Source organism: Heterocephalus glaber, unplaced genomic scaffold (assembly GCF_053883595.1).
Source record: "Heterocephalus glaber isolate CG9 unplaced genomic scaffold, H.glaber_assembly_v1.0 deba00001773, whole genome shotgun sequence".
Lineage (NCBI taxonomy): Eukaryota > Metazoa > Chordata > Mammalia > Rodentia > Bathyergidae > Heterocephalus > Heterocephalus glaber.
Window position 1 is genome coordinate 3838554 of NW_028258463.1, and position 22886 is coordinate 3861439.

Genomic DNA, 22886 nt, shown 5'->3' on the forward strand with positions numbered 1-22886 from the left:
TTGTTGATGGAGTGCAGACTGGTGCAACTACTGTGGAGATACCTCAAACAACTAGGACTGGAAGTCTCATTTGACTCAGCTCTTCCTCTGCTGGGTATATTCCCCAAAGAATTAAAAGAATCACATTACAGTGATATCTGTTCACCCATGTTTATAGTGGTACAGCTTATAATAGCTTAAACTTGGAAATAGCTCAATTTCCCATCAACTGGAGACTAGTTAAAGAAGATGTGTCCTTTTTATAAAATGGAGTACTACTCAGCCATAAAGAATGAGAAGCTAGGGACATTTATAGCTAAGTGGATTCACATTGAGGCCATACTCTTAAGTGAAATAAATAGGACACACATGTGTAAATACCGGATAGTTTCTCTGGTATGAAAAGCTAAAAGTGCAAATAAGGATCAAAATGTATAATTGATATTGTGAAATAGCAAGAAAAGGTCTAAAGGAGTAGGGGAAGTGGGAGGGGTAGGGGAAAGGAAAGAAAGGAAAGGAAAAAATATGAGAAAAGGAAAAACATGGAAACAAAGTCTTTGTAAATAGGGAAGGGTGGAGGGGGTGAAGGGAGGGCAGGGAAATGGGGAAAAAATGAGAACCAAGATACTCATGTAAAGGTACAAGATCCCAATGATGAATGTAACTGTTTCATATACCTAAAATGTAGCAATAAACTTAATGGAAAAAAAAATTGGACAGCTGGCCAATAGCCCTAGTTCAGAAACCAGCAAGGTGAGCGCCTCATGTAAGGCACGTTCTAAGATTGTCAGATACAATCATATTCAAATATAAAAATCAAAACTTATTCCAGGGCCAATTAGATTAAGTATGGTTATGAAGTAATGTGACAGGTTTTCACAAACATGCTGAAATATGTATGCCAAGATAAATATCTCCTTTGAAAATATTTACTTCCTTCAATGATACTTCTATGGCCCAGAATTTTCGTTTGAGAAAATACCATACGATTTTAATACTTTAATAGAAAAATAACAACGTTGATAGATCTTCATCTGATTTATCCATTGACATTGTTAGAATACCCATCTCAAGCCTGACTAGATCTGCCTTTGTATAATGACTTACTTTAGAGTTTTTCAGCCTAGAACTCTTGAAATTTGGTGCTTCATAGCAACATCTGTCGTCTCTGCTTTTGACAGAGTAGCATACACCCTAATTTTTGGTTGTGATAACCACAGCTGCACTTAGGGGCAAATTTATTCCTGGTTCAAAATCTTTGCACTAATAGAACAATTTTTTTCTTTATGAAGTATAAGCCATTAAAAATGTTAGCACTCTCATTAGGAAATACAGGCAGATCTGGATATACATATATATATATATTTTTTCTAATTAGGTATATAAATGAATATTTATTTAGAAGAAAATTAAGTACCACAAATTACAAGTTTGAAGTTACTGACATATAGCATATATGTCATATAACCTAAAATATATATTGTTTTTGTTAATTTACAGCCTGGTATACATCTGTAATATACTATGTTTGGTATTGTGAGTGGCATATTTTATATTTTTCCTGCATCTTTTCATATGATAATATTTTTAATTTGCTATAGAGATAATAAGAAAAATTAGTAATAATTGTACTTTCCTTTTAGCAGGCTTCTTTTCCACTATCTAGGTATTTTCAAAGTTCAACCCTGGGACATATTTACATTGCAATATGACTTCTGGCTCACATTTATCTCACGAGGCTGGGTATGGTAGCGTAGCTGGCTGTGGAAGTCCTGGCTCTCATTCATCTATTGGCATGGCCAGCAGTAATTTAATTTACACAAAATTCAGTAAAACTCATCAGTAATGTTTGAATTTTGGCATGTCCAGAATATCTTTTTCTAATAATGAATTCTTCTTGCATGAGGAAAATCTATTCCATATGATTTAGGCATGACCTATAATCTCAAGGTAGGCACACAATCCAGGACAGAATTGATATCCTTCACTCAGATTGCCCATAAAATTGGTAGACACAGTTCTACCAACTGTCTACCTCTGTGGGGAGGGAGACACAAGGTTATTCCTCGTTCTTCATGCTTGGATCCAGAAAAGAGTAACTGAAGGTATAAAAGAAAGTCAGAAATGCTACCATGTTTTAATCACATGAAGCACTCCTGTGCCTCTCATGAAAAAGAAGACAAAATAAGTGCCCAGAAAAATAGATGCTAACTTAGATTCCATAACAGAATAGATATCTGGGTTATGAATCTACTGATTAAACAGAGGCTGTCTAGTGGTGGCATTGCCTTTCCAATCAGGTGGCAGCGTCAATAGATCCCTGGACTTAGGTCATAAAAGTGATACATTTTAAAGTAGCATGGCTCTGAGGCTCAATCTCAATCACTTATGTATGCATATTGCTGTCATCCTTTGATCAGGTAACTGAAGTGTGATGTGTGGAGAGAAGATGGTTTTCTTTTCTAAAAAGTGATACGTAAATTAAATCACCTGTTCTGATTCTAATGCCCAGCAACCATGCCAATATAAGTTAAGTAAATCATCTTAGTACCAAAAAGTACATATGTAAATTTGGGAGTGTCTATCAAATTAAAAGGAAGTAAATGACTACTTTTTTTTTTAATATTTATGTTATATAATACTTATGCTTAATATTAATGTTATTAGAAAAAATTAAAAGATATTCAGAGTGTGCTTCTCCTCAGTTTTTACATATGGCATTCACATAACATGAAGTCAAATTAAAACAGAGTCTGATAGTTTTAAGAAGTCATCAATTTTAATATGAATTATAAGATGTATGGACAAAGAGCATCAATTCTGTAAACAGATGTGTAACTTTACATGTTATTATTCTTCACCACAAATTCTAGCCATGTTCATCTCCTCAAACATTACTCAGATTTCCTCATGTTGCTGTGGTCTAGAATGTTTCCAGGTGGGACTCCAGGTCAAAATAGGGTGCATCTATTTGTTTTCTTCTCTTTGGAATCAAGTTTCCATGCTTCTGTGTCATATTTTGTCCAGTGTTGTTCTGTTTTTTAAAGGCTGGAAGCCTAGTCTAACAGAACTTCTCCATCTCAATTGGCAGTGAAAGGTCCAACAAATGACTTAAATTTTTGAAAGCCTGTGCATTTTAATCACTAACCCTTATGATATATTTTATCTACCTTTCTTTTACCATTATACATTACTGTTTTACAATTTCTTGTTCCATTTTAAATAGTTGCATTAATTTATCTCTTGGAATGTTCTAAACATATTTTGTCATTTTATTTTATCCTTTTAATTTATGTACACTAAAATCTCTTCTGGATATTGGCTGTTTTTCTTGCTGTTTTTTTCAATATATATATTTAAGGGTGTTGTTTTCAATTTCATTTTGACTTTGAAGTGATATTTTTAGCAAGGGTTTAGTGTTCAGGATTAAGCTCTCCTTTCTGACTCATTCCTTTGTGGTGGGTATATTATATACCCCACTTTCCACTAACACATACTCTTTGTCTCAAATCACCCTTTGGGTGTTTCTTGTCCATAATCAGGTCTTATTTGTGTTGTCTGAGAATTGCTGCACTATGAAGAAGGTAACAATATTGCAAATTTAGTTTCTGTGTTTTGTGGTTATTTGCTTATTTTTCAAAATTAGATTTTCTTCTTCTTTTTTTTTGCTTGGTATGGACCCAATATGAGCCATAACCCTAGTTAGAAGGAACCAATTTTGTTTTTTTTTTTTCTTTCACAGAAATCCAACCTCAAGTCCTCATTTAGCAGCCTTTTACACAGCTAAGTCAAAATCTTTGGATTATATCCTGCTTCCCATTTCTGTATACAGAGACTTTTGCTTATTTCAGAACTCCTCTGCCTTCTTTACATTTTTATGTTTTTTAATTTAGGCAAATGTTTAGAATGCAGTGCTTTGCTCAGAGATACTCATCATACAGATAAATCTTACAGTGTTTTTCTAAAGCATTCAGGCACCACATTCTCTTACAAGGATAATGTCATCCCTTTAATTATGTTGAAATTTAGCTTTTCATCTGTGTGTCAACAAGAGGCTGCAATTTCTTCAAAGGCAGCAAATATACCTTATGGATCTCAACTCCTGACATATTCACTTAAATTGTCCTCTCCAAGCTATTTTCCCTGACAGTGTACTTTAGAAAATATCAATTTCTCCGTCCAACTTGTGTCTATTATATTGACTTGTTTGACCTGCTTCCATTTAGTGCTTATGATTGATAAACAAGAAAGTATTCATCTTTTAATTACTCTCTTTGTAGCAAAGAATAACGACCTTTCTGAAGAGACGCTGGTGTTTTGTGACACAAAATGCTCATATCCACATCTAGCCTGTCTAGTTCAACAAGACAAAGGTGATGCTGAAAGTCTGATGAGAATGATCTTACGTACAGTAAAGTCTCCAAGACATAAAATTATGATGATGTCCAAAACATTAACATCAGTAGTACATATCCTGAAACAAATGTTACTGCTTACAATTCCTGGACTTTATCAAACTTATTGAAGAGAATAAATATCATCAACTAGGTTCATTTGGCTAGGAATTCTCAAAGCACTTGATATAATTAATCCAAGAGTTACAAGTAAGTGAATGCAGGTAAACATTCTGACTTGTTACTTTTCCCCACAAATATTTTCTGATCATGCTATAGACAAGTTACTCCGTATTGATGATGAAAACATGAATAAAATTCCATTTGTTTGAAAAAATTAATATTTATGGGTGATATAAACACCTAAGTGCTTACTTACAATATTGAAAACAAGTCCTAAATCAAAAGCACTACAGGTTCAGTCAGGGAACAAAAAAATCACTCCGGGGAGCATAAATTGTAGTAACTACTCTAAAAATAGATCAGCTAAAAAATTTACATCTAGTTCTGCAGATGAAGCAAGAGGTATATCAGACACTTTGATACTGATACGTGTCATAATTTGAATCCCAATTGAGTTCCGTCTTCATGTTTGGTCACCTAAGAACATTGCAAATTACTTTCATTCCGAATTGTTATGTTGTCAAATTTCATATTCATTTTTATTCAAACCTACAGAACATTTAAATACCAAGTAAATTTATACCTTTTAAAGAACTATTTTATGTGCACAATATTTAATAGGTAAAAACTTCTATTTATTAAAGGAACAATCAAAAAGTACAGTGAATGTTCAAATTTTAAGAAATTTATTCCAATAAAAGTCACATTGGCATTAATCCCCCTAGGAATGCTCCCCTTCTCTTCAAACATACCCATACCATCGCTCTTGTGGCTTTCGGAAGCACTTCTGGAAGTTGTCTTTTGTAAGTGTCTTTAGCTTTGTTATTTCAGCGGTCTAAATCCATTCAAAACGCTTACCTTTTTGACCATTTTGACTTTGGAGAAGACTCAGAAGTCCATTGAGCCCTGAACCAGTGAGTGAAGTGGAGTAAGATGCATCATAACGTTCTATGAGCCTGTTCCATTACATGGCACTCAGCAGCAGCAGTCACTGTATTAATGATCACATCTCAGAAAGACAAGAAAAAAGATCTGCAGAACTACATCAGAAAGTGGCAAGAACAATGGGGTGTGTTTGAAGTGAGCGGGAGAATTTTGAGGGGGATTAATGGCAATGTGTGCTTTAGTGTAATAAACATTTTAATTTAAACATTCTCCATATATTGTAATCATGCCTCACATGTAAGTTACTGTACATAATGAGTCCTTGTAAAGCTATCATCTAGCTAGAATGCTATCAATATTATTGAATCCATTTCAATTGGTATATATATAGATTCTTACTCTTAATTTATATTTGGAATATATATGTCTTAGATGTATATAATTAATATACATGTGTGTATTTCATGTGTATGTGTGTGCATGTAAAATAAATCATTTAGTTTTGTTTGAAGCATTATGCAAAATGCATTCATTGTACATAGGTGTCTATGGTTTCTGCTTCGTGCTCTCTCCATTTACCACTCTGAGTAACTTTTATGTAACAGTGCCATTACCATACCTTTTTACTTTATGACAACTTCATGATAAACAGTCTTGATATATGCTTAAAATATCTCTATATTTTTCCTTAAAATATTTTGAACATTCTTGGTCCTTTGTTGTTTTTACAAACAGTTTAGAACTTGTCCTCAAAACTCATTAGCATTTAAATAGCACTTGTTTGAATCCACAATCAAAGAGGAAAGATCTGAAATATTTATGATATTGAGTATTAATTTCTATTTATTATTAATTTCTTATTAACTAATTTCTATTTATTTATGTATTGTTTAAGTTATTTGGACAATTATTTATATTCTCTATATTGCTTTAATGTTCTATTTAATTCTGATTTCATATATTATTTATTACTCATGAAATGCATTTTAAAGCCTTTTGTAATTATTTGTAGTTTTCGATGCAGCATAATCAATTGTACATATTTAGTGCCTTAACACAGCTCACATGCATTAATGCATAGTTTCTGTGAGTCAGGAACACAAGTATGACTTGGCATGGGCCTTTGTTCAGAGCCTCACAAGGTTGAAATTGAGGGATCTGCTGGGCTATGTTCTTGCCTGGAGGCTCAACTGAGAATGAATTCCTTTTAGTCTCATTCAGAATGTTGCAGTATTAATTTCTTTGCGATTGTGGGATTTAGGGCCCCAACTTTCTTCTGGTAGCCAGTTAGATGTGACTCTCAGTTTCGATAGCCTGGTGTAGCTCCTAAATAGCGCCCATACTTCCTTACTACATGACAGTCTTACTTACTCAAACAATCAAAGAGAGTTTCTCTCAAGAAACTGATAGAAAGATGGAGTCTCATATAATTTTGCTTCGATGTGCCAGTAACATCTCTTCAAACTTCTAGTGGTTAACAGCAAGTTATAAGTCAAACCCATAATCAGAGACAAGGAATTACACATGGACATAAAATCACAGGCAGAGGTCACAGAGAACCAATCTAAAGTCTGTCTGTGACATTAAGATAAAGAAATGCATTTAGTTTTAGACTACTGATACTGTTTTCATCAACTTGTTGAGCCAAGACATATGCCTAGTAATTTACATATAGATACATAGGGTTTTGCATGTAGATGAATAAACTGAGCATAAAACCGACAGTTTTTGGTTCTTCTCTAAGTGCTTAATTTTTAATATTGTTTTGTTTTTATTGTATAATATATATGATATTGGTGGTTATCCTTGTCTTTTTCCATATTTCAAAGTAAATAGTACTAATATTTTACTATTTTTAGAAATAATTCCTGTAGAATTTCATGTTATATCTCGTCAATGAAGAAAAGTTCATGCTATTAGTCATTTTTGTTTTCAATTGTAATTAGATTTTGTATCTGATCAGAAGGTATTTATCGATCTGTCGTTACATAATTTTTCTTCTCTTTAAAATAATAAAGTGGTAAATTTGGCTTAGTAGGTTTTCTAATGTTAAACACTCCTTACATTCCTGAAAAAAAAATACAACTTGTTCATGGTAGATACACACACACACACACACACACACTGCTTCCATTATTTTCCTATTGCTGTTGATGAGTTATACACAGTTATTATCTAAAAGATTTAGAAGTCAAAAGACTAAAATGTATCATATTGGGCCAAAATCAAGCAGAGAGCAGAGCTATCTCTTCCTTCCTGAGGCTCCTGTGGCGAATCTATTTCCCTGCCTTTTCCAGCTACCAGAAGCTGCCAACATCCCTTGGCTTATGGTGCCTTCCTATTTGCTTCAAAGCCAGCAGCATAACATCTTCAGTGTCTCTAATCTTCAACGTTTACTTCTGCTACCACACCTCCTTCTTTGATTGTAGCTCTCCAATCTCACACATTTTTTTATACAAAGACCCTGATGATTTCATTGGACCAGCCTGGACAACAGTGAATAATCTTCCCATCTTAGATTCTTAATCAAATTTGAAATTTTCTTAGTGGCACTGCACCTGCCTGGCAAGCACAAGGTCCTGAGTTTGACCCCGGTACTAGAAAAAAAAAGTAAGATAGACACTGGTTCTGTAAATTAGAACATGGATAAGTTTGGGGGGTAGTCTGTCTATCAAACGATTAGACTCAGATTGCAACAATAATATTTAGAATTTTTGTTTCTATATTCATTAGTTATCTGTAATTTCCTCTATTCTCCCTATTCTTGTGTGATTTTGGCATTAGGTTTACACTGGCTTCACATAATGAGCTAAAGAATGTTTCTTCATTTTCTATTGCATAGATGATCTATAAATTGAGTAATTTGTTTCTTAAAAGTTTAGCAGAAATTGCTTGTAAAACTGTCTGAGCCAGATGTTCCCTTTGGATAATATTTTAGACATAGTACTTTTTCAGATTTTTTTTTTTGAGTCATTTCACTGTGTAATTTTTTTCTAGAAATACATTCATTTTATGTAATTTTTAGAACTCAATTGGCAAAAGTTATTCAAGGAGATCACTTAACTTTTTAATAATTGCAATATTTATAACTGTGTGCTCTTTTTTAGTTATAATTTTATTCATTCATTTACTTACGCTTATTTAAAGAACTAAATCAATCTTTGCACTGTTTTGCTTATAGTTTTTATTGCCATTGGCAAATATTGTGATACATAATGACTACTTCATTTTGCATATGAGAAATTGGTATATTCATGTACATAACATGTCTTAATACTTTTTACTCCTCCTTCCCCTCTTCTCCCTCCCCTTGCCTCCATCTTTGTCCCCTTTCCATTTGCATAAGATCTATCTCCCTGTTTCTTTGTTAGTCTTCTAAATCATTTTTTTGTTTCATTGATCCTATTATATATCTCTTTGCTCTATTTCATTCAATTGTGCTCATATTTTCAGTATTTCTTCCTGATTATTGTAAGTTTACCATTTTTTGCCCTAAAATCTCCAGAGAGCTTATTAATTTTCACCCTATATGTTTTATTAATCTAAGCATCAAATGCTATAATTTTCCCTCTAAATTACATTTAATTGCATAAGACAAAACTGCAAATGGTTACTATTTCCGACTTAGAGTTTTTCTTAGAGAGTTCCATTTTGATGAAGAGATTCTTTCACAACTTCTAAGATTGAAGCACTTAATGGGTTTCTTCCTTGCCACCTAGAGGGCAAGCAATGGTCTCATGGTTGCTTGACAGGTGAGGTGCTTTTACGCTGTGTATTTCTCTTTCTCTCTGGCTCAAACATTAGATTCTCTTCTTGTCTTATGTTTTACAATAGTAATAGAATATTTCCTGTTTATTCACTTATATATACAGTAATCTATGCATTTTAAATAAATACACTTCATTAGTTTATAAATAAAACAGACTTCATCTACTGGCTCTCTATATTTTCTGAGACTTCATGATGCCAATAACAGTTTTCACTATGTATTTCTTATTACTTTACATCATCTTGCCTCTCTACTGGAATGCAGGTATTAATGCTTCCCTTTAATTAGTTCACTAATTCTCTTTTTAGATTATTTGTTGCTAAGCTGTCCATTTAGATTTTCACACCCATCCTTTTTTATTCCAAAAGTTCTATTTGGTTATCTTTCACATCTTCTTGGTCATTTATTGTAGACATGTAGCTTCACCAGCTTCACTTTGGTTTTTATCTTTTACACTTTAAAAATGCATATGCATTTGTTTTATAAGTGAAATCAGTTATATTCTAAATCAGGATGCATTCTAAGGTGGATTCATTTTTCTTCTGAGTCTCTCTGTGGGCTTACTTCCATATTGATCTCATATATTTAGGATAAATGCCCTACATCCATACATGAGACTTTGGGGGAAAATTTTGATCTAAACCATAAAACTTTCTGGTAATCATGACATGTAATAAAACCCCTTTTCATATAGGATCTAATTCCACATTTCCAGTCAGAGATCCTTTAAGCATGTTCAATCTATAGTAAAATAGAAGTGGGAGATTGTTTTAAAGATTTAATTTTTGAGAATTTATTCTTGCTTATAGTACACATAATCTATACCTGACAATTTGGATCATATTCCTTTTTTAAAATCTTAAATACTTCAGATTTTGTTTAAATTTTAGGCAGAGAATTTGTAGTAAAATATTTTAGTTTTTCAGCTATCAGAGAGCAGAATTATCCTTTTATAAAAGCCATTTGCTGATACTGTAAGTTTTTAAAGAATTGTATTTCAATTAATTAGTTTTATGTTGTTTTTGGTCAGAGACAATTGATTTTTTATTCTTAAACCAATAGAAACAGTTGTAACTTTTTGTTCTTTATCATGTTGAAATTACTGAAACAAAAGAAATTCGATTTAATGGTTGGGATTATATGTTAAAGCAGGATGCAGGAGTTAAATAACATAAAATATAGACTGCCTCTTTTCATTTCAGTGCTCATGGATTTGGTTGTATAAAATTTTATGAAGATATATATTTTGCAGATTTTATATTTCCCTTTACATATCCTCTTGCTGAATCTGAAAGCATGTGTAGTAGCTCCTACAGAGAACAAAATCAATGCAGACCATATAAATTATAGCATCTGATAATAGCCTGATATGTTGGTACTCTATCATTCTTTTATCTAATTCTGCCTTTGAGGAAAATAAATTGCCTTATGTGCTGAAATATTTGATGAAGAATAAATTTGTTCTTCTGGCTCTGTAAAGTACAAGGCATACTGGTTATAACTATGGCTAAATATTTGTGCACTGAAAATAAAACACCAAAAATATTCGAATGAAGTAAAATATCAGCTTTTTAGAAATTTTAGGCCAATTAAACCCTCAGAATTAGTGTTTTCTTTATGAACATTTCATAGTCATTAACCTCATCATTGAAAGTGAATAATTTGATGTCAGATAACTTTCATTTCTCTTTCACTGGTTTTAGGCTTCTGAATCATGATACAGAATGCAGCTACTCTTAGAATTTGTCTGTAGATAAAACTCAAACAAGAATGTCTCAATCACACAGAAACTGTACTGATTCGTGACTTTGTAAAACAAATACGACCACAGCTATTTCTAACATGACTCCATAGATGCCATTTTATTTTTCAACATCCTGGATATCCAGAGGAAAAAAATTACTTTGCTTTAATTTTTCAGTGCTTAATTAATACTTGAGCTGACACTTTAAAAATACTCCTAAATTATTTTTCATCTCAACGAACTTGAAAGCAATTTGGAATCATAAGTAAACAGAACAATTTCTTCATACCAATGGAGGGAATGAATTACAAGTCTAAATATTTGATTTATTTTTTTCAAATGCACAGATTGTTGCTTAAATCATTGATAAGTTATCGAATTAAGGTTTTGCTTTGGTTATAAAGGATTTTTATGGAGTATTTCCTTGTGTAGAAATAACTTATGTGCTAAGATTCTAATGGAGAGTTTATAATAAAGGTTGGCATATCCTATATAAATGTTCTACTATATTGATTTGCTTAATATAACACTTCTAAATGAAAGAAACTGTGTGTGTGTGTGTGTGTGTGTGTGTGTGTGAGAGAGAGAGAGAGAGAGTGAGTGAGAGAGAGAGAGAGAGGGAGAATGAGGGAGAGAAACTTTATTCAGTCAGGACCCAATGATTTTAGATGCTGAAATGATGGAGTTTGAATCAATATTTCATATTTCTGTTGGTGTCTCTTACTGATAACCTACCCTAGAGGCTGTCCTCAGATAATACATCAATCTGAATCCATTAAAATAGTATGTGTTACACCAAAGATAGGACATAATACTTGTAATGAATAATAGATGTTGGAATCCCTTTTAAAATTATAAAAATGTAGATATTTATCAAATATTTTGTAGCTAAACTTAAAACAGAAAACTCAAGATTTTTATAGAAAGGCATATCTTTTAAATTCAATACAAAAAAGATTTTAGTTTAAATGAAGGACCTTATACTATGCAATAAGTCAAGAAAACCATTATGCCTAGTTGATTATTCTGAATATCTGAAAACATTTTTAGATTATTACTGGGGTAAACAATTTGTTTTCCCAAAAATACATATGGCAGATGTACATTAGCATGTTCTTTTTTCATGTGCTCTTCTAGTGGAGTAAAGGAGAACAAAATATGAACCTTAAAAGATCTATTTTGTTTCCAATTAATAACTAACAGTAGGTATAATTAGGAGATTCTGACCTTCAAAATACTCTGATTACAGATTCAAAAATTCTGAGTCTTTCTATTCCTACTCAGATAGGATTGATGTTCAGATTGAGAGGCTCTGGTCCCTGTCTCTGATGAGAAGTATCCGTGGGCTGCATTTCTTACACTTCAGAAGTGTCTATTGGAATCAGGATTTGCAGTGTTGCACTCTGTTATCTACTATGTGGATTCTAATTGTCTTAAAAATTTTCAGTAGTCTCTACAAAGGGCTCCTATTTTTGTCTTATCTTCCTCACCATGTTTTTATTGATCTTTGGTGATTTTCAGATCCTTCCATTTCAATAAACTCTAGCCTTGATTCTACATTCCTTACTCCTGTATTGTACTGTATCTTTTTTTCTTTCCACTTCCCTTTCTCCTCCTCCTCATTTCTATTTACAAAAATTACTCTTTGCTTTAGCCAGAAGTCTTTGTGTATGACTGTAATCCAAATTACTAAAGAGGCTGAGGCAGGAGGATCAAGAGTTTGACACCAGCTTGGACAAAGTAGCCCCACACAGAACAAGACTGGGAAGGGGAAAAAGAGGAAGAGGAAAAGAAGGGGAAAAGGAGAAGAAGGGGAAAAATAAAAAGAGGAAGAAGAATGGAGTATTTGTTTAGCATGTGTGAGGCTCTTTATTCAATCTCCAGTACCACAGGAGAGGGGAGAATGTTTGTTTTAGCATGAAATCAGGGACATAATTTTACATCTTGGCTTGCGGCAACCTAACACAATCAGCTTTATTTCTAGGGACTTAGTCACTTTATGAGTAAAATGACAGAAATAAACTAGTTTATACAGTGTCTAAGCTATTCTTTATAATACAGAATTCATTTAAATAAGTACTGTATTTTGTAAATGGTTATGCTTCAACCTGGTAAAACTGTATTTTCAAACTATCTCTGTACTTTTGTAATTTTTTACATTAGAAAAGCTTTTCACTAACTTTTTTCTATTACATTAAATTTAACTTTTTGAATCACTGCCCACATATAACTCTGTTGTTTCACATCTGATTTATAAGCTGGGGCATGTAGAGGATGGAGCCCAATATTTGCCCCTGAAATTTTTGGAACTGACATTTGAACTTGGTTTCCATGACTGGGAATATTAGAATAATACTCCTTAAAGTGAGAAGCATAGATCAGACAGCATCTAGGGTCCCTTTTAACCTTTGATTTCTATGAGAGCAAAATGAAAGTGATACCATTATGAAGCCTGAACACTAGATCAAACCCAGCAGGAACAAAATAACTCCATACGAATAAATTGTCCAAATTAGATTGTCTTGCTCAGTTCTTTAAATCTCCTGGGGTCATGACTCTTCTAGACACTACGGTCAGATTTTTTTGTTTTGGTATTTTAACTTGAACCCTTCAGTCTGGCATTACTGAAACTTACATGAGAGATCCACCAGGGTCTGAGGATAAAATAACTCATTCTGAGGAGTATCTTTTTTTTCCCCATGAATTATTGAAAATCCTAGGCCATCTCAGAATAAAACTTTTTCAAATCCAATAATAGGTCAGAGAAATCTGTGGACTACTTAATCCTCTGCTTCAAAGAATCTTACTTGTTTGACTTTGATCCTCAGGACAGGCAGTAAAATCCCAGAGCATTTCCTGCTTCATTTCTGTTCACTTAACGGTCCCTTTGCTGCTGTATACTCCACTGGTTTATGCCCATCATCTGGCCCAACAATTCCAGATCCACAAATCACTTACCTAAATACATTACAGTGATCTTGCAAAGACCAGAGGTAGATCTTTCAAATATTTAGCAGTCATCATTTTGTGGAAAGTCTTGCACATAATTAGACCATATTTTTCTTTTTCAAACTCTTTTTTTTTTCCTGTCACTGTAAACTCCACAATTTTCCCAAAGGTCATCTGTCGGAAGTCTGTTTGTGCCCATCATCCCACATGACACTAGAAAGACATATTTAAGAGCCAGCTTAATATAAATGGCAAGGACTAAATCAGCTTACAAGGGCAACACAGTAATTAGGAATACATCTGCACTGTTGGAAGTTGCTAACTTCAGAACATTTCTTTCTTTTATTTGATGTGTTTGACAATGGATAAACACAATATATTCATTAGTGCTTTCACATAAGCTCTCTAACAGCACTTCAAATGTTTTCTAAATAAATTCTAATTACAAAGTCTCATAGTGTGCAAGAGAGTCAGCTTTTGCCAAAGAATATTTTAAAATGATGGAAAGTAGGACTCCTTCAAAGCCTGCAAGACACTTGATAACCTCAGTCTAGAAAGACTGTTGAACTCAGCAGTCTCTTCATGCATATAAAACTGTTTACAAGAGATGTCATCATTAATATATTTTATTAAAATACATTACAATGCATATCTGAAAGCTTCACACAGGATTAAAATATATCAAGTTTATTTTAAGATTAATTTAGCAAGGAGTATTGTCATTGTGAAAGATGAGTGGAACTAAGACCTATTTTAATGTTTTATGAAAACATTATTAAAAAATCCATCATTAGTTGCATTCTCCTTCAAGTTGCTTAGCTCAGTTAAAATACATTAAGCTTACTTTAAAATCAATAAAATATTTTAAAAGCTTTCTTCCTGGCACAAAGCAAAAGTAGGATATATTTATTTTAATCTCCCTTGAATGACACTACCCAATCGATCATTTTGGCTTATATACTTTCAGAAAAATTCTTTTGCTGAATAAAGCAGCATTTCAGTGTACATTTCAATTATTTCCTCACTCAGTTTTACTTGGATTTTTGTATTATTTATATAGTTCAAAGGTGGTCACTTTTTGTGTAACTTGTTGTAAAGATCCAAATTGAAACAGGACTAGAAAACCACAGAACTCCAAAATCTCTAGGGACACAAAAAGACAAACACTATGATTCTACTCACATGCACTGAGGTCTTAAAGTAATCAAAATGATAGAAACAAGAATTGAAAAGGCAGTTATCAAGGACTGATGGGAGGATCCAAGGGGAAATTAGTGTACAAATTTTGGAAGTAGAAAAATTTGTAGAGATCTGATGTCCAACAATGTAAATATATTTATCACTACGGGACTGTACACTTAAAATGATTAATATATAGTTTAATGTTATATGTTTTTAACCACAATTTTAAAAGAGATAAAAAGTGCTTTAGGAAATGTATATGGCTGCTCCTCTATCAATGGGATCTCCTTTTTTTTTTTTTTTGCTTCTATGGGTTTTTTTTTTTTTATTCTATTTTTCCTCCACACTTCATTGACTCTTTCTTTCCTCTCCTGACTTCTTCATATCATGTACCGGCTCTATAATGCCTGTTGTTTTGGCTTTTAATGTCTATCCATAGTTCCAATATTATCTTCTGCTCTTTCTCTGAAGTTTTAAACTCCTGTTGCTTTCTTTTTCTTTTTTCCGGTTTTGTTTTACTCAGTATAATCCAAGAGATATAACAGTTACTACACTTTCTTCCTTTGTTCTAGTACACATATTATTTGGTTATCTTATGAAGGGACCACACTTGACTCAGCTGTAAACTACGATGCATTAACAGTTTTTAGGTGAAATTATTTTAATAATCACTACTGGGCCATCTCTTAAGCAATGAGTGGCAATACTTCTCTTAGATATATTGTAGCTTCAGTGGGCTTTATCTGTTTGAGTCCACCTGTCCTTATCTCCTTATTCTTTGGGTTTCACTTCTTAAGTTTACTACAGTATTTTAAGACTCAATTGTTTCCAAAAGTAAAACTTCTCATCTTCTTCCCTAAATATATTCATATTTTTTCCTAAATGGAGATTTGCTATGTTGTTCAGAATATCTTGAACTCCTTAAGCTCAAAAATCCTCCTGCCTCAGCTTCTTGAGGAGCTGAGACTATATAAGCATGTGCCATAAACCCTGGTTTTCTCATATTTACCTACAGGAAGACCTTGCTTTCTCTTTAGCTTTTAAAACTTGTCAGGGTGATTTCCAGAATTTTAGCACTCAATTTGGGTCTCAATTATTCACAAAACAATGTCCCTGGGAAGTAGTCAGTAGCCACTCCTTCGTCCTCATGTCATAATTCATAGTGCTGAGTCCATCATCATGAATAAGTAATCTGTATGCTACTCAGATGTAATTTATGATTTTCAACATTAAAGATTTTCTCATAGAGACTCATGAAATCTGACTCATGCCTTACTCACTGAATTATATTTTATTCTCTGTGGTATCCCAGAACTCCACATAGATGGATGGAGACTTTACTCTTTATTTTTTTTAGAACTGGGGATCGAACTCAGGTCCTTGCACTTGCGCAGTGGGCAGCGAAACCACTGAGCTAAATCCCCGGCCTGACTTTACTCTTTCTTTCACTCATGTATTAACATAATAAATACATCTGCTTATATTTTAAAATTCATTGCTGTTAATCTAGAGAAGGAGAGATTTTCTTCTATATTTTCTCTTAACCAGTTATGTGCCAATCACAGTCTACCTTTACCCCCACCAAAGCGCTCAATAAAAAATGTAATCAATTTTAGTGGATCTGTAAGTCTCATATAAATTCACTCTTCTTTTAACATGTATTTTGAAAGTTTAATTATCCAGGAGAAAAATATATAAGGTTCCAGTCCCCTTATCATAATTAGATATGTTAACTTGAATGAACCATTGAACCTCTGTGTCCCATTTATGTATTTGCAAAGTTAGCCTCAGTAAAACTCTCTCTTGACCTTTCCAACAAGTAAAAAGACAAAATTCTTTGGTTTTAACAGATCATTTCCAGTTTTTATTCCAAATTATTAAATTCCCACCCAATTTATAAAATCATCAAATTTCACTCTGGCCCATGGAATGGACATATATGAGATATGCAATTCAGTAGAATCTAATAGAACATTAAACTAAGCCCTTTATTCTCCTGCACAGTGTAATGATTATTGTCAAAGAGAGAACCAATCAATTCTGGAATTTAGTCTAAAATACTACCTCTAAGAGGTAGGTTATCAGGCATGTTTTCTGTGCCAAGACAATATGGTTTGACTGCATGTAAGGTTGGTTTTGTATCTATTCAAGGTAAGGTATACCTGTCTCTCTAAACTTCATCACCTGTTAGATATTAATACTGAGCTTCACCTGGCAGAGCTGAGATTTAACTTGATTTATTTTTTTATAAGTATTTAACACACTTTGTCTTTCAAAAGGATATTTCTACTTGATACCCTAGGCAAATAATGAAAACACCAAGATACATAATATAATATGTGCTTTGCTTACTAACAGACCTTCAAAATTGAGTAAATGCAGCACACATGGATGAGCTAACTGCATTTTTTAAGCTTCATTGATGACCTGCCATTCTAAATACTGTATTTTATTTGCTTTTATCCGTAGAGCTCCCTCCCCCTCAGTCTCTCCAAATGAAGTTCACATTTCAGTGTGGTCTCAGAAGCAATTTCCCATGGTTTCTTGCAAACCTCCAAGTTCCAAACATTGTTAAGATTTTTCCATATACATTAGAAAGTGTTCTGCAGCATAACAGTGAATCATCATAACTTTGTTATGCCAAATCCACAGGTGATAGAAACAATAAAAAAGAAGCCAAGCTAACATTCACAGCACATTTTAGCAAATGATTTCTGACCACTTTGACAGTTCAATAAGGTTCTAAGAAATGTGATCATTCTCTTCTTCTCACACTCTTCCTCATTCCCTTTATTTTCAGTGAACCTAGTGAAAACATCACCTGGCATCTCTACCCATTTTATACACTTCTTAATGTCAATTCTATGTAGTATATAAGGAAATCAAAGAAAATTTGGAAAAAAAGCAGAAGAGGATCCTAGTATCTCTTGTGTTTTTAGTCTATTCCTTTAGACTTTATTTACATTCATGATTATATTTTACAATAGATTTGTATGTTTTTATTAATTTTTGACATAATCCTAATAAGCTGTTAAACAAAATATAAAAACTCTTCCATGACTTTAGAATTACACGTTCTCTTGTTTTAATAATGTTAGCCTGGTGTGGTGATGGATGCCTGTAATCCCAACACTCAGGAGGCTGAGAGAGGAGGATCACCATGAGTTTGAGGCCAAGCTGGGGCTACATAGTGAGTTCAAGACCAGCCAGAACTACATAGGGAGATCCTGTCTGAAACAAACAAACAAACAAACACCAATACATATGCTAATTCGTTTCATTTATACTACTAGTTTATCTTAGTTCACTAAAAAGAAAGTTTTGTGTTATTATCACTTTTGTTTTAGTAAAAATCTTTTTTGGTTTATGTCTTGTACTCTGTAACTACTTTGAAGATGTTGATGCATAAAGCAATAACCATTATTCTTTTACTATTTGGTTATGAAATTTTAATTTTTTCATAAAATAAAAAAAGAAATCCTGGCAAATATACCTCTCTAAAAAATTGTAAGAATTTTTATCATCACTTTCTTAACACTTTGTGAAAATACCAAGGTCATGTATTCACTCTACTAATAGGAATTAGATTTTATGTATTTAATACAATTAAATTATCTCATTTAAATGTACATGCCTTTCATTAATACTAGGTTAATATTTTACAGATATCACTTGAAAAAGTATTATATACTTTTATCACTGTGTAGCCTTATTTCTTGCTTATTTCAACACTAATTTCTTACTATCATTCTATAAATTTTGTATATAGCTTTTAAATAACAATTATATCAAACTTTGTTACATTTCCTGAAGTACTTTTCCTAGATTTTTTTTATTTGTATGTTATCTCAGAAATATATTATATTTCAAGTAGTTGATTAGGAGCTTCTATTTTTAAAACATTTCAGTGACTCTTAGAAACAGTTTCATTTGATACTGCATATACCTTTATTGAATCATAAATATTTTGGGACAAATAGAATGAAAAGGGATTTGGAGTTTGTATAAAAATATCTTAATGTCTAAGGAGTATGCTGAAGTTAATGGCACGAGTGAATTGTTTTATCTTCTATTTTGAATTACTATTTTAGTATATGAGCTGCCGAAGTGAGCACTTGAATTACTATTTAATGATATCACTTCAGATATGAGTAACTGAGGACTTTATTATTCCCTTATTGCAATTCAAGAAATCCTTTATATAAACTAATGTTTGTATGAGTTGGTGCTAATTAAAATTATTACTTTACACCAAAGGATTCTTATCTAATAATTAGTGCTGTTTGACAAAGTACTGGAAGATTTTATTTCGAAGTAAGCCATACAGAAAAACTAAGTCACTCTGTGAGATGAATGAACTCTGTCTTGTGAGATCCCCTCCAAAAAGCTAGGCTTTACATATGTTGAATATCCTTTTAGTTAAAAACATTTACTTCAAAATTAAAGCCCCAACTCCTGATGCAAATCATATAGATTAAGTAAATTCTGTACAATTTTTGAGTTTTAAAATAAACAATAAAAAATGTCAATAAATTGGAATTCTTCGCAAGAGAAGTCAAAGGTCTATGTGTTTTACATAAAAAGCACTTCAGGTGAATCTCGCGGGAAGTTCTAGTAAATATGAATATTACAGAATATAGTTAAATAGAGAAATGTGTACAAAAGAAAAAAATCTATTACAATTTCTAAATTATTCTAAAGGCTTCTGATTATTGATGACATTATGTACTTCAAATTTCTGCTCACTTTGACTCAGGCTCTGACTTTCTGTTGTACTTCATCTACATGCTTACATTCCCATGATTTGGAGGACCATTTTATTTCCTTACATTTCAGTGCATGTGGATTGTGATTAGTGTAAGTAGAATAGAATGACATTATGCAAGCAAATATCAGTATATTTTTAAAGTTTTATTTTACTGAAAGGGAAACTTTAGCCCAGAAACGCAAAATTACTTTTTCCAAAATGACTGTTGATAACCTCCTAAAGTAGAAGACACAACCACAAGATTTATATCACAATAGGAAAAACACATCCTCAGACCCTCCAAATGTATCTCTAAAAATAGATATGCAGTGCAGGTTACCAGGCATTACTTATAAACTACCTTAAAATTTGAGAGTTTATATAGCAGCTATCAGGGAGAGACTTGTTAACATTTAAGAAAACCTCTTTATCATGTACTTTTGGGCCTTAATGTAAATTTCCTATGATTCACTTAATGCACTAATGCATTTTTGTCAACCAATTTACTTTATTTACTTCCTAGAATGGTAATATTTAGTAAATGGTAGTGACTTTTATCCTTTGACTAAAACCCTACCTTTCCCCCAATATGCACATCTTCCAGGGAATTTTTATCTCTACACTTTTCATTTTCCATATCTGTCTCTTCATCCTCATCTAATTTCACCACTATAGCCACAGATCATCCCCAGCCTATGAATCAACTTGGTCTTTATTTCACTTTATTTCCTATGAAGAGGTAAGTTAGGAAGCTTATTAGTTTGTGATCACAATAAATTCACTAAGGCCTCTGACTTAGCCCAGATCAATTAGATATAACTCGGTAAAAAAGCAAGTAACTGGGGAGTTATACTAATTTCAAATTCAAAAAATAAACATAACTTTATTTTTGCTATTTCTCTACTGCAAAATTGTAGGTTTGAATTTTTCTATTACTAAATATCCTAGGGTAATATCAAAAGCCTATAGAAATAAGGCAGATGGAATTTTAATCTTAGACCTTCATAAATTTATGAGGAATCTCTTTTAGACTGTTCACTTTTACATGAGAACAATACTATCACCACAAAGTTATAAAGACAAAAAGACAGTTCATTTATAAGTTTCCAGCTCAATACCTGGCATACAGGAAGTGCTACTGAAAAGCTATTTCTTATTAACTGGAATGTGGTTTGGCCTATGTATAAATACAAAATTTCTAATATGTGTATCCTGCCATTTCTGTTCAATATAGCATTAGAAATCCTAGCCATAGCAATTATCCAAGAAAAACATATAAATGGATATCCAAGTCAGAAAGAAAGATGTAAAAATTACTTTTGTTCAACAACTAGAAAGATATCCCAACCAGTTACTGGAGGTTGCCCAGTCACCTGAGGGGGGAACAGCAGGAAATAAAAGAATAATAGACAAAGAACAAGGAATAGAGAATAACAAATGGTATTCTATTACTTGGGGGGCCGAGAATTGATCTTTAGCTCTCTCTTGGCTAAAGACCATCTGATCTTAGCTCTGTCATGGCCAAGAAGAGAGGCTCTAGATTAGTCAGTATTTATGATTATACTACATAGCAAGGGGGTGGGAAGGCAGATGGAGGGAATAGCAGAATTGATACACTAGAGTCAGGCTGTGAAAGGGGAGTAACTATGTATACTTGTGAAGGACAGGTCTCGGTTAACAAGGCACCTGTGTTATCTTGCAGGTCACAGCTAATGAGGCACCTGTGTTATTTTCGCTAACGTTTGATCTTGGAAAATGGTTTCACAGAGTCATAATTCCTCAGCTGCGGTTTTTCTTTGCAATTAGAGATGTCACAACTTCATTGATCCCTGAGTCCTCAACTGTGACAACTGGCAAAGAGAAGTCCATTTCAGAACAGCAGCGGAAAGGTCAATTAGAAGTTCACACTTAGGGCTTGGAGTACTTGTAATCTTAATCAATAGCTGAATTCATAAGCCAATTCAGTAATTGTTGAAGATCAGAAGAGAATTAAGGCCTAATTCTCCTCCTCTGTGAGCACAAAGGAGAAAGGCTCCACTCAGGGGTGATTGGATATTGCCTACTAGGGAAAAGATAAGACAGCTGAGTTTAAGTTGTTTACCAAATAATGTACTAATGGATATTGGAAACCAGATGAATCTTGTGTTACTTTGATTGCTTGTTCCCATGTTCAGGTGGATAAAAGTGAGGTGAGCCAAAGACTTGGGGCTCCTTTGCTTGCCTGCACATTAAGCTGACTGTGTCTCTTTGTCATACATCCTCACTCACTCCAGGGTCAGGGAGTAGCAGAACTAGGTCCAGGAGCAAAGCCAACCAGGAGAGTCGGCTACAGTTGGCAACCCAAACTGGGACCTGAGACCAAGGTCACCCACAAATAATATCTAAAGCTTGCTCCATGCGGTTTCAAGCTGGTCTCCTGTGTTGCAGCCGGTGAGAGAGAACCAACCAGAGACCAATATTAAATCCACACAGGAGTTTATTACCGGCCAGGACCCGAGCCGAGCATCGGACTCGAGCCTCGACTCGGGGTTGACAAACATGTTTTATACACCTTTGAGGCCAACAGTTTCTAGGCCCCCCTATGGGATAGAACTAGTAAAGCAAGCAAAAGGTACAGAAGGGGAACATCTTGCTGTTAGAACATTTGTAAAACAATAGTTGATTAATTGTTGTTTCTAAGAGACTCTCTAAGGGGAGGAGGTTTCTAAGCTTCCTCCTCCTGAGTTCATCTAAAGGGCAGGCAGGTGGGTCAAGCAGCAATATGGAGTCTGTCTTGCTAACTAGGGTCCTTCATCCTGCAGTGGTTTCAATGATCAGTTCCATGATATCTATTGATGTTGACCCCCGCTTTAAGTACTTACTGCCAAGTTGTGTATCTTCTTTGGAGAACTGTTAATTCACATCTTTCCCCTACTTTAAGATGTATTTGAAGCTATTTAGGACTGAGTTATTCTTCTGGGGTAGTTTCATCTTTTTATTTAATCAAGGTTTATTCCAACTATGCTTTTTATAAAACAGTTTCAGTAGTTTTTGTCTAAGAATTTTCCAATTTCACTTAAAATATCTACTTTTTGGATTATTCTTTTGCAGTGTTAAATTAAAATCCCTTTTTAT